Genomic DNA, 9,106 nt, shown 5'->3' on the forward strand with positions numbered 1-9,106 from the left:
CTCCCCCCTCTTCTCTTCTCCTCAGTGATAGGTCCCTGCTGGGGCTTAGGGCCCCCCCCCCCGCCCCCCGAAACTGTGCCTGCAGCCCCGCCTCTTCTCTGGGTGCCAGTCCTGCACCCTCAGCTGTCCGCTCAGCAGTCACTTGTCTGCCATCCAACTCCACCACTAACACCACACTCCACATCTCCACCCCCCTTACCTGCGTTTGGCAAAGGCCCTGCTTTCAGCCAACACTTCTTGAGCACCCACGAGGCGACCCACACTCTGCCAGGCTCCAGGGATCCCACTAGTGAGCCACGCACCATGCGGCCCCAGCATGTGCCGGTGCGCATCCGCCTCAGTGCGCCCGCGTGAGCTCAGCCGTATCACCTACCTCCTTCGGACAGAAAACCCCCCTGAGCACAAAACCCCCTTGGCCTTTGTCCAGTCACCAGAGGCCTCCCCCTCACCTGGCTTCCTGCGTTAGACTCCTGCTGGTTGGTCTCCCTGCCCGTCCACAGCCTGGCTCCCTTGGCACGGGTACCAGATACACCTGGCCAAATACGGCTGTGATCAGCGTGCACACAACACACACACATGCACACACACTCAGAACTTTCCAGTGACTCTGGTGCAAACCTCTCTTCTGTCCTCTTGATCTATGTATCCGCCTGCCTTCAGAAAAGCTCCCACTGAGTGTCTCATGGGCTCTTCACACTCCACATGTCCCAGATGGACGTCAATACCCTCCCCCGTAGCCCTCCCCCGCCCCACATTCCCTGGTCAGGTTAGGCACCCAGCAATCGGCCCTGCTCTGTCTTCATACCAACCCTCATGCCCACCAGTGCCACCTTCTAAACCCAAAAACTAAACTAAGCTCCTAGAAACCCTTTTCATCCCTCCATCACCATCAGCACAGCCCCAAGGCCAGGCCCTCCTCAGATCCTCCCCTCAGAATATTCATAGGCCCCTTAGCAATCTCCCCCTACAGCAGGTCTTTTCACCCTGCAACTCACAGCCCAAAGTGGTCCAACCGAGTCACGCCCCTGCTTAAAACTCTTCAGGGCTTCCCAGGGCCTAGTCCATTCACAGTTTGACCACACCTCCCTGCAACCGCCTTTCCTGCAACAATCCAGGCTCCAGACACACCCAATTTCTTCCCATTTCCCTACTGGGCCACATTTCTGCACATAGGATTCCTTCAGCTTGAAGCGCCCTTGCCCGTCCTCACTCTTCTCATCCTCAGCAGCCTAATAAACAAGCCGCCTCTTGCTCTCAGGCCAGGTCAGTCTAGCTCTGTCTGTGTTCTGAAGTGACCTCCCAGGCAGAGCAAGCCATCCCTCTTCGGTGCCAGCTCTCCATATGTACATTGTGTCATTATTTATTTCACTTATCGGATCTGTCTTGTGTTTCCATCGCTGCTTCCTGACTGGACTGTGAGATATCCAGGAGCGAGGACAATGTCTCATTCATCTCTCTATATCTAGCTGCTTGCAGTTCCTGGCTCAGGAAAAAACATGGCTATGTTTGTTGAATGAATAATAAAAAGCACTTCTCACATAATGCCTGGCTGTTTCCATGTACTGTATCATTTCCTTACCTCCACCCCCTGGTCGTGGATACTACTCCCTTGTAGAGATGGGAAAACCAAGGCTCAGAAAGTGGAAGAAACTTTTCCAAGATCATACTGGTCATGAGGGGCAGAGTCAAAATCTGAGCCCAAATCTGTTTGGCTTTAAAACTTCCAATGAGCCCTAGCCGGTTTGGCTCAGTGGATAGAGCATCGGCCTGTGGACTAAAGGGTCCCAGGTTCAATTCTGGTCAAGGGCACGTACCTCGGTTGCAGGCTCCTCCCCAACCAGGGTCAGGGTTCGTGTGTGCGGGAGGCAACCAATCAATGTGTTTCTCTCACATCAACATTCCTCTCTGTCATTCCCTCTCTCTTCCACTGTCCCTAAAAATCAATGGAAAAATATCCTCGTGTGCGGATTAACAAAACAAAACAACAACAAAAACTTCCAGTGAAACTACATTCTTGGCCTGGAAGTCAAGACTCCTAGAAGCTGCCTTTAATCTACAGTTCTGATTTAATCTCCCACGAAGCACAAAGGTCTTGGTCTCCTCCCCCTCCCCCTGAGGCCCCTGACTCACATCCGCTGCCTGGTCCACTAGACTCCTCACTTAGGCCTTTTCCTGATGGGAAAGCCCTGTGCTTTCCTTCCCACCCCCGCAAATCTCACTCAGTCATCCTGCAAGATCTGGCCAAGTCCCACCTCCTCCTTGAAGCCTTCCCTGACCACTAGGACTAATAATCATGGGAGCAAGAACTCATTTAGTCCTCAAACAACATGATAACGTCCATTTTACAGAGCAGGACATTGAAGAACCATGTGATTAAGAAAAGTGCCCCAAGTTCACACAGTTAGCAAGTAGCAAAGCTGGGACTCGAACCCAGGCAGCCCATGCTCTTAGCCATTCTGCCATATGAGCTGTCCGTGAGAACGTCTCCCTCATCTCCGGTCTTACAGCAGCCACTCCCTGTACCGCTCTCTTGAGCAGTTGGTCCCATTCTGCCCCGAGCTATTTCCAACCACAGAAACTGTCAGGGCCACAGGTACCGGATGTGAGAGCTGACAGTGGGTCCACACACGTGACCTCATTTTACTCAATTTCACACACGCAGGTTGTGCTGCCCCACCAGGGGGCATAGATGGTATTGTCTTGCCCAACACAAGCGTGTGACTCCAGCAGATTCGTTATTGAGGACAGTGATGAAGACCACAACAAGAGAAGAGAAACGGTTCTGAGCAGTCAAAACTGCCATTTTCTCATGGGAGAACCTCAGAGCCTACCCCGACTCCACTGTTCGTGACACGCATCCTACCATGCTTGGGCTGCTGATTTCCAAGTTCACAAACAGAGAGAGAGCGATGGAGATGACTTGCTATCTGCCAACTCCTCCTAAGGTCAGAGATGGGAAAACTAGAAAAGGCTAAGATAAGAATTCAAAAGTCCAGCCCTGGCCGGTGTGGCTCAGTTGGTTGGGCGTTGTCCAGTGCACCAAAAGGTTTCGGGTTCGATTCCCAGTCGGGGCACATGCCTGGGTTGTGGACTCGATCCCCAGTAGGGGATGTGCAGGAGGCAGCCAATCGATGTTTCCCTCTCTCTCTCTCTCCCTCTCTCTCTCTCCCCTCCCACCTCCTTCCTCCCTCTCCCTTCTTCTCTCTCTAAAAATCAATTAAATTTTTTTCAATTAAAAAAATAATAATAAAAAAGAAAGAAGTCGCCCTAACCGGTTTGGCTCAGTGGATAGAGCGTCGGCCTGCGGATTGAATGATCCCAGGTTCGATTCCGGCCAAAGGCATGTACCTTGGTTTCAGGCACATTCCTGGTAGGGGGTGTGCAGGAGGCAGCTGATCGATGTTTCTCTCTCAATGTTTCTAACTCTCTATCCCTCTCCCTTCCTCTCTGTAAAAAAATCAATAAAATATATTTTAAAAAAGAAAGAAAGAAGTCAAAATGCCAGCAGTCAAGCATCGTTTCAAACCTCAAAGAAGGGACAACCCAGTGCAGTACCTGAGGGGAGTCACGACACCCTGAGTCATCGGATGAGGGTAAATCACACTCCAAGCACTCTGCTATGGAGGCGGGAGCCGTGCAACCTACGGGAGAGTCCCATCGGAATGATGTAAACGTTAGTGAGCCGTGTGTCTTAAGGGCGAGCGAGCTCTTCCTCCAGGGCTCAGAAGACTGAGATTCTCCGGGTGGATTTGCACCGCCCTCTCTCAGTGCGGGGACCGCTGGCCCACAAGTACAGGAACACCCTCATCACATGGTGACTTAAGGGAGAAGCTGTGGCCCGAGAAATCTGGGGCAGTTACTCGTATCTGATCAAATGCCATCCCCAAGCACCCCAATAAACCAGATGCAGTAGCCATGGGCACAGCCGACTGGCCACAGCTCCGTTCTGGAGGCAGCGCGGACAAAGGTGGGGCAACAGGTCCCGGAGTGGGCGCGGGTGCAGAGGCCAGCGCTCGCATCTCAGGGGTGGCCGTGAGGATGAAATGAGATGAAACGTTCCGCACCCAGCGAGGCGCACTAGCTGCCGGGCCCCACGCTCTCATCCTCGACTGTGTGATCTGACTCTGTTTTTGTTCCAACTGCTCCTTCGCTGTCTGCGCTGCTCCTCTCCCTCCTCCTCCCAACTGGATGCGCCTCTGAAGTCTTTCACCTTCTCCTTGGGCACCTCATCCGACTCCAGAGCTTCAAATACTATCGCTCCACGCATGTGACTCCCAGGTCTCCGTCTGCAGCCCCGCCTTCAGTTCAAAGCTCTGGGCTCGGTGCAGTCTGGACACTGCTGTCTAGGAATACCAAGGGGCACCCCAACTCAGCGCATGCATGATCTGCGGCCAAACCTGCTCCCCTGCTGACTTCCCCCTTTCCTTTCCCCCCCCCCCCCCCCCCACCATCTTCCAACCGTCACATCCGGAGTCTCATCCTCTCAGGACCCTCCCACCTCCTCCACATACAAGAGACAGAGATCCCCAAGTCCAGCCTCAGCGATGGCTCAGTCACACTACCACCGCCACCAACACGGCTGCCACCCCCTTCCCTGCCACTCCCCCAGGCAACCAAGGGGCAGGGCCTCAACATCTCTTTCCTGAACTGTCTCCCAACTGACTTCTCTACCACATAACTCTGCCCCCTCTAATCCATTCTACACCTCCCTCCCAGCTTCCAAAACAGCTCTTATTGTTCATCAGCCTGCTCGAAATTTTTTTCTGGTTCTATCTGCCCATACTTTTTAGACAGTCAGCATCCAATAAATGCTGGTTGAAGGACTTAAGTCAAAACTCCAAGACCTGGTCCCAACCTGCTTCTCCTGCTTCAGAGGCCACCATTTTCCCTGCACTCCCTGTGCCCCTCTGCAGACGGGACTACACTCCCCCCTCCCATGCCTTTGTTCTCACTGATTCCTTTGCTTGGAGTGACCTCCCCCAAATCATATAATCAGCTCTCAAGGCCAATCTTAAATAGCAGGCCTTTTATTACCTACCCTCCCAACCTGTAAACTCTCCCGTTCATCAAAACCCCAAGAGCACTCCGCCTCTAATAGTAACTACCACTTACTCACCACGTAGTATCTGTCAGACCTCATTTAATTCCCACAACACACCTGTGAGGTAGGCATGGGCGTCCCCACTTAGAAAAAAATTAGTCTGAAGGTTAGGTACTCATCTGCTGTCACAGGCTCATGGTGAGTAGAGAAGTCAGATTCAAACCCAGATCTGAGCCTCGGAGTCTGCGGTTTAATCACGAAGCCACACGCCTCGCTGCCTCTCTCTGGGTATCTAGCGCACTCTTCCGTGTTGCCCTTTTGCTGTTGTTTAACAGCATTTTCTGTAAGCTGGGCGCTATTCTAAGCATTTCACAAGATTTAGCTTATTTAATTCTCACAACAAATCTATAACATAGGCACTATTATTGTCCCCATTTTACAGATAAGGGCAGAGAGGATTTAAGTCCAAGGTCATTGCCCAGGCAGTCCAGCCGCAGAATCTGCTCTGGTAACCACACACTGGACTGTTTTTGTTGTTTTTATCTGCTTCCCCCATTAAACAGCTCCTGGAGCTGTGTCTCATTCATCTCTGATTCCCCTTCAAGCCCCAACTCGGGGCCTGTCACGGAGGAGGCCTTGAAAACTGCCTGTTGAATGAAATCACCGACGAACTTACAAAACACACACGTGCGACACACGCGTCCACCCCCTGCCAACACACACTTTACCACAGTTTCCTGTTCTCTCCCAAGCAAGGTACACGCCTGACACTGTCCTATACCTCTGCCCCCCGCTCCTCGGGAGTCTCCCACACACCTGCACGCCCTTTCTTCCTTGGTCCCTTTTCAGCCCTTTCTCTACACACACGAGTGGCATGAGGAGGAGTTCTCATGAAAACCACTACGAAATTCCCGTCTCTCCCAGCTTCGGCAGATAATCAGCAGCAACACACACTCAGAAGTGTAAATGAGCACAGGAGTTTACAAAAGCTGCTCGTACTTAGCTCTGTCTTCCATTGCCTGTGGCCAGACACCCCAGAGGAGAAAAGAAAGTTTCCTAGCATGGAGACTCTCACCCAATGGGAAGGCAGGGGGAGCCCAAAGGACCCACAAATCCATATGCACACCAAATACCTGAAGGCGGATCGGTTTGTCTTGCATGCAAAGCTAAAGCTAAAACTATTTTTTCTAACGTGTATTTGATTAACCACAGTGGCAAATATAACATCAAAGTCATCTAGAAGCTCTCCTGAATTCATAGTAGCTTTGTGTCATCTATTTTCACAATAAACAGACATAAAAATAACTACTATGTGGAAAGGGAACTGTGGATTACTGACTTTAGAAATGTCCTTAATCTCGGAAAAAGTTGAGAACCACTCAAAGCAGATAATGATGAAGTAACGCTAGCTTGCAGGGAAGCCCTGAGTTCTGAGATCAGGAGCCAGGCCTGCTTCCCTTAAAGCAGTGGTTCTCAACCTTGGCTGCACATTAGAATCACCTGGGAATCTTTTTAAAATCCTGATTTCTGGGCCTCATCCTCCGGAAATTCTGTTTCTTTGTTACTAATGTTGTGGCCCCACCCCACTGCTTTAAAGGCTTCCTTCCTTAACCCTGATACCTGGAGGGGGAGGGGGGGCCCATTCCGTTCTTCCTTGGCTAGGTGAAAATGTACTAGAAGTGTAAATGAGCACAGGAGGTTACAAAAGCTGCCCAGAAAATAAGGGACAAAAATATAAGGAGAGGGAACGGGGTCATGGGGTGGGGAGGGGGATTGGAGCTGTTGCTGTGCCTGTCCTCTCCACGCCCACGCACACTTACATCTGAAAATATACACGTGCATATTTTCATGTGCATATACAGCCTCACCTCCAGCTTTTATTCTTTCAAATACGTATTAATATCTCTTCATTCACTCCACAAATCTTTATCAAACACCCACTAAGTGTCTGGTACTATATTAGGTGCAGGGAATACAGAGATGAGTCTCCCTGCCTTTTTATCGCAGACAAAGCACCACTCGCTCAACAGATACTACACACACGGAAAGCACCCTGCCCCTACCAGCTGTCTGACTCCCACCTAATATCTCCCTTCCCCTTTTCTTCATGAAACACGCACACACGCACACAATGGGTCAGATACGGAGCCGCCTCTCACAGCTCCAACACAGCTGACACAGACATTCACCTGGTACATACCCAGCACATATACACGGGACACACAAAACAGTCCCTCTCAACACCGGTGCTCTAACGCATCTCAGACACACAAGCACACAACCCTCGTTCGGAAGCACACACTTTGTTTGGCTCACTGGACGCCTCTGGCTGATGAATCCTTTCAGAGAATGAATAACACAAGGGCTCCATTTGACCAGGGTGCCTCTGGCTGCGTTTTTCATACACCCAGGCCCAATTCTGCACAGTGAGACTGTGGACCAATTACCATAACCTGCGTCTCTGTGGCTCAAATTTCCCTTCCATCAAGTTAGAAGGGTGGTTCGTCCTATTTTCTTAAGAAGGCTTTAAGGGGCCCTAACCAGTTTGGCTCAGTGGATAGAGCATCAGCCTTCGGACTGAAGGGTCCCAGGTTCGATTCTAGTCAAGGGCATGTACCTTGGTTGCAGGCACATCCCCAGTAGGGGGTGTGCAGGAGGCAGCTGATTAATGCTTCTCTCTCTGATGTTTCTAACTCTCTATCCCTCTCCCTTCCTCTCTGTAAAAAATCAATAAAATATATTTTTTTAAAAAGAAGTCTTTAAGGGGAGGAGTCATAGGGACCACAGAATCACACAAAGGTCATAGAAAGAAGGATTCCTCATCGAGTCCAGGTGTCTTACTGAGGCCTCACATTAAAACACATGCACACATGGGCACCTACACACGAGCACATGCCCTCACACGTGAGTAGTCCTCACTCTACTAGGCACTGGGCTTCCATCTGTAAACATTACTATTCAAACAGTCCCATTCACACATCTACTCACTGCCAGACCCACGGCCTGTGCGTGCAGGCAACCACACACAGACACACAGTTTCACAGCTTTGGGAGCACCTGAGCTCCTTGGGGGAAAAGGTGAGAAGGTGTCAGATTAACTTAATAAACACAGTTCCTGAAGGCATATCCCACAACCTTGTTCGCATAACCCCACAAACCTTCCTTATGTCTTCCTCTACCCCAGCTACAGATACACAATCACAGTCCTGGGCGAGTCCAGAGTTCCCAGATTCAAGGCTACACCTGCAGGCGCAGCTCCTCCCGGGCCGGACAACCTTCACGCGGAGGCACACACTTCGTTTGGCTCCCACCCCCAAAGCAGTCCCAGGGCCACACTAGATTGTTGGCACACACGTGCAGATGCACACGCTCCCCAAAGACAACCTCTTGGGGCAGACACACACAACTGCTAGGAGGCCACAGCTCCGAGGGGTGCTGAGGGAGAGGAAAGGGGTGCTGAGGGAGAGGAAAGGGGTGCTGAGGGAGAGGAAAGGGGTGCTGAGGGCGAGGAAAGCATGCCTGTCCACACTATCTGCAGAAAACAGCTGCCACTGAGCAGGGGTGAAGGAGATGGGGACGCGCTCCCCACTCCCCAGCCAGACCAAAGTACAAGCGCCTCAAAGTCCCTCCTTCCCCCACCCCCACTAAAACCAAAGCCCACCCAGGCCTGGGGCCACCCCCCACCTAGTCCCCTCACCTCACCCCTCTCTGCCCCTGGCAGCTGGGGAGCTGGCGGAAGCTGCCCCTCCCTTCAACCTCCCGATTCCATACTCCATACTCGAGTCCATACGCCAGCCTCCTCCAGACACCAGTCCCCCTTCCACAGCCCAGGCTGGAAAGGGCTGGATGTTTAAAACAGAAGCTCCCACTCCCTGTCTCTCACCCGGGAGAAACGACCAGCCATGTTTTCGTCCCTCAGCAAATCCGTCATCTCCCAACCACGAGCAGAAGCCTCAGCCACCCTTTCCCGCATTCTTCCTTCACTTTCGACCCTGCCAACTTTGTGGGAAAGAAACCCTCGATTCCCACGGTCCCGGAGCGCGCGTCACCGCCGCGCAACCCCCC

The 9,106-nt window shown here is 51.9% G+C and overlaps 1 protein-coding gene across 1 annotated transcript in view; it reads right to left on the bottom strand.

The window, feature by feature from the left end:
• NRXN2 (neurexin 2) overlaps positions 1–8,943 on the bottom strand; it is a 90,935-nt gene extending 81,992 nt beyond the window's left edge. The window contains exon 1 of the mRNA XM_005864447.2: positions 8,925–8,943. The gene's annotated coding sequence lies outside the window, so the exon portion shown is untranslated. The remainder of the gene's footprint in view (positions 1–8,924) is intronic.
• Positions 8,944–9,106: the final 163 nt, after the last annotated feature.

The sequence above is a fragment of the Myotis brandtii genome, unplaced genomic scaffold, assembly GCF_000412655.1.
Source record: "Myotis brandtii unplaced genomic scaffold, ASM41265v1 scaffold187, whole genome shotgun sequence".
Classification (NCBI taxonomy): Eukaryota; Metazoa; Chordata; class Mammalia; order Chiroptera; family Vespertilionidae; genus Myotis; species Myotis brandtii.